Below are 4,347 nucleotides of genomic sequence, written 5' to 3'. Positions count from 1 at the left end.
TTCAATCGATCTTTCCAAACTAAAAAAAAAAATCTTTATTTCTATAAATTTGATGTTTTTATGTATCGATACTGATATTAAAAACTCTTTTTTTCTCTATTTATTTAGAAAGAAAATAAACATGCATTGTGGAATTACATTCATCTACAAAAGATCTAGCTAATTTGTATATTCTTTTAAACGTTCATTTTAAGTAATTCTCTGTTATTTTTCAGTTTTCTTATGGGATGATCATCTTTAGTTAACTACTAGTCTGGGTGCCCGGCGTTGCCCAGGTGTTTGTAAGTGGAGGTGTATGTAAGGGTGCTGGTTGAGCAGAAAGGAATATTGCGAGCGCAAAAAAAAAAAAGAAAAAGTGGTAGTAGGCAGCCTCATGCCCGTATTGCGAAGGAGGAAAATAGAGTGAAAAAAAAAACGTGATGCGTTAACTGTTGTGCTCATCGCCAAACTGGAAGTGACGTGGGTTTAAATTAAAGCTGGACAATCGAAAAGAGGCGATGACTTTCGAAAATATCGGCGAAAAAAGCGTCCCATCCCCATAGAAAAGTGCCCAGTTAAGAGTGAAGGAATTAATGGTTTTGGCCAATTTTTCGATATTTGTCGTCCGAAGGGTCGGCTTCAAAATGATACTGATCTTGTGAAAAGCCGTCGCCTCTGTCGAAAGTTTTTGTGAAGTTTTCGATTGTTTAGCCTTAATTTAAACCTGCGTCACTTCTGGTTTAGTGATGGGCGCAACAGCTAACGCGTCACGTTTTTATTTTTATTTTCTTTCTCTCCTTTGCGAAACGGGGTCGAGCCTGCCTTCCCACTACCAATTTTTGTTTGCGCTCGCAATTTTCCTTTTCTTTTTCTTTTTTTTTCTTTTTTTTTTTCTTTTTTGTTTTTCTCAACCAACATCTTACACACACCGCCACTTTCTTTTCTGCTTTCGCATCACGGGTTCAAGCCTGCCTGCCTACTACAACCTTTTTTTATTGATCAAGACACACCTTCAAACACCTGGGCAACACCAGACACCCAGGCTAGTATAATAATACGAAATCTGCATTAATCAAAATATCATATTTAAGCGTAGTTTACGGCCGGGCAATGCCAGGTGGCCCGTAATAGCCCTATATTTTTCTTCAATATTAGTTATAGATTTATAACGGTTCGATTCAATTGTTAATGTTATGACCAAATAATAAATAAATACATTAAATTTTAAAGCTTTTATTTTTTTAACATAATTTTACAAAAAAAAAAATGCTAAACAATATCAAAGTATTTTTTTTACAAGGTAGTCACCCCTTATCAAGTCCCGGAAGCCACTTGGAGATAAGGGTTATTGCGTGTACAGTAATCAATGGGATAGTATCGTAGTAATCGTTAGTATTGGAGATTTGATAAAGTGTCTTACTTAAGGTGGCGGTTCATCAGGAATTTGTTTATGTTGTACTTGAAAACATCCAGGTTGAAGTCAGGTGGGAAACAGGCAAATGGAAGAGAGTTCCACAGACGGGTGTTTATCATGAAAGATTGATGAGGGGGAACCAGAGATTGGATCTCAGACAAGCACCTGCCATGGGAGCAACGATAAAACAAAAACAGGCTCGCAACGTCTCTCCTGTTGGAGAGAGGTTGCAGGGAAGAAAAAGGGGCATCCCTCACTAAGCCACGAAGTCTATTTTGTACTCTGTCAAGGCAGGATAGGCTGTTTTTAGCAGCTCCTGCCCAGACGTGGCAGCAGTACTCCATCCTTGGACGTACCTGGCTTTTATATAGATAGAGAATTGCATCGGCAGTGAGATATCTTCTGGTGCGGTAGAAGGATCCCACCAGTTTTCCAGCGACCTTAGCAACTCACTTGATGTACGTGTTCCTTTTCAGGTCAGGAATAAAGGTCAAGCCAAGAAGCTTATCAAAAGATGGAGTTTCCCTTAGAGGAGAGCCATCTATTTGAATTTATGCCAGATGGGATCAGAGCGTTGATGATGTAAAGATAGGAGCTTGGTTTTAGATACATTAAAAGTAAACAGTCACCTCCTCCCCCACTGTACCACGCGCTCGAGATCAGAGGATAGAGAATCAGAGAGAACTTTGTCATTTACGGACTTTCATGTGTTGCCATAGATGGCCGTGTCATCAGCATAGACGAATGATTTAAGTATGTGTTTTGGGAGATCATTAATGTAGATCAGGAAGAGAGTTGGGCCCAGGATGGACCCCTGAGGAACTCCAGCGTTAATACTGTGGACCTCTGATTTCTACCCACCAACCACTACTCTTTTGAGCCTATCAGAGAGAAATGATTTAATGATTGAGAAAACATTTCCAGTTATACCGTAGCTGGAACTCTTATGAAGTAGGCCCTTATGCCATACCTTATCGAAGGCCTTTGATATGTCAAGAGCAATTGCCCTGGAAAGGAAGCCTTTATCGAGAGATTCGGTAATCCTATGAGATATAACCGTTAGCACATCTGCTGTAGATCTGACAGAACGGAAACCATATTGCATGTCACTAAGAAGGTTATATCTGCTGAGGTGGTTGACCACTTCTCTATTTAATATGGATTCCAGCAACTTACTCATGACACACAGGAGACTTATTGGTCTGTACTGAGAGGTTGATGACTTATTACCAGAATTCTTAAATACAGGGCATACTGACGAGGTTTTCCAGGGTGTTGGGAAGCACTTCTTCTTAAGGCAACGCTTAAACAGTTTCGTAAGTATGGAGCAAGTTCTGGTTGAAGCTTTTTCAACACTATTATTGGAATGCCGTCAGGGCCAGTTGTTTTACTGGAATCAAGGTCCTTGATTAGCTTGGCGACCTCACGCACAGATATTTGTATGTTGCATAGTGTGTTGTCTGTTATAGGAGGAAATACGGGGAGTTGATGGCCTTCGTCGCATAGAGTAGAATTAGCTTCAAAGTTCCTGGCAAATAGTTTTGCCTTGTCTGATGCTGACGAGATGACCACAGTGTCATTGATGATGGTTTGGATAGAACGCACGCTTCTGTTTAGGATCCTGTTTGCTATTTGCCAAAACTGGTGGGAACCAAGCCGCTGCTCAGCTACTTTGGATTTAACGAACTGAGCATATAGCTCTTTTGTATATTCTATTACTCTTTTACAGTGGTTGCTGGCAGTCCTGAAAGCAGCTTTAGTCTCAGTACATCTATTACGTTGGTAGCTATGGAAAAACTGATTTCTGTGCGCTATGGCAGCAGCACATTCTGGGGAGAACCATGGCTGGCTATTAGGTTTTTGTTGGAATTTTTCGGGTGGTATGAATCGGTCTATGCCTACAATTATCCATTCGGTCAGGTCTGATACTATAGAGAACACATCCTTTTTAAAAATGGAATGCAGAGGTAGATCAGATATAAATGTGCGGAAGCTATCCCAGTCAGCCATAGAGTATCGATATACAGTACGGTGGAGAGGTACGTCTGAAGACTTATTACATTTCATTTTTATCTTAACTGATACAACCGAGTTGTCGGAAGATCCCAGGGGAGATAGAACGTAACATGAACATAGCTCAGGGAAAGTTGTGAGAAAAAGGTCTGGAAGGCTTGCATACTGACCAGTAGTATCGGGCACACGGGTGGGTTCGTGGACAATCTGAGTGAGGTCATAGGCAATGGCGAAATCATGACAGAACCTCCTCTCATCATCTGTCCTCTTTGAGTGGGTCAGCTATTCCACATTGTGGACATTGAAGTCACCATAAATGTGAATGTTAGCCGAAGGATGAGCTGACAGGATGTGGTCAATTTTCTCAGATATACTCTTAAAGATAGTAACTCCACTGTTGTGGGGCGATAGAAGGCAAATATAAATGCGGTGGTGTAAGCAAGTGCAACCTGGAAGCACATATAAGGTAAATTAGGGTCTTCTCTGGAGAAATACCTACCACTCGGAAAGCCATCTTTAATGTAGGCACATATTCTATGCCCATGGCGATCTTGGGGGTCGGGTTTAGATGTTAAGTTAGAATATCCTTTAATTATGAACTCATCTAGGGAAGTGGTCGGCCCTATGCCAGTTTCGCTTAGGAAAAAAATGTCCGGTTTTGTCTCCTGTAATTTGTTTTCAACCTCTGGAAGGTTGGAACGTAGACCTCTGATGTTGGAGAAGGAGACATGGTAGTAGGGGTCTACGTTGGAGGATGGGGTTATAGATTTATTCGTGTTTTTTTTCTGGGGATATTTCATGTTGAGGTTTTGGGATTTGTGGAACAGGTGGACAAACTTGGTTAGAGCAGAACAGAGAGGGAAAGTAAGAGAGAAAAAGACAGGATTTTTTTTTTAGCACATGATAACGTAAAGCCGTAACAATTATCCACTGGTATGTCA

Source organism: Euprymna scolopes, chromosome 33 (assembly GCF_053919585.1).
Source record: "Euprymna scolopes isolate OS-2025 chromosome 33, ASM5391958v1, whole genome shotgun sequence".
Lineage (NCBI taxonomy): Eukaryota > Metazoa > Mollusca > Cephalopoda > Sepiida > Sepiolidae > Euprymna > Euprymna scolopes.
The sequence above is the reverse complement of the archived record's forward strand: the minus strand, read 5'-3'. Positions refer to the sequence as shown.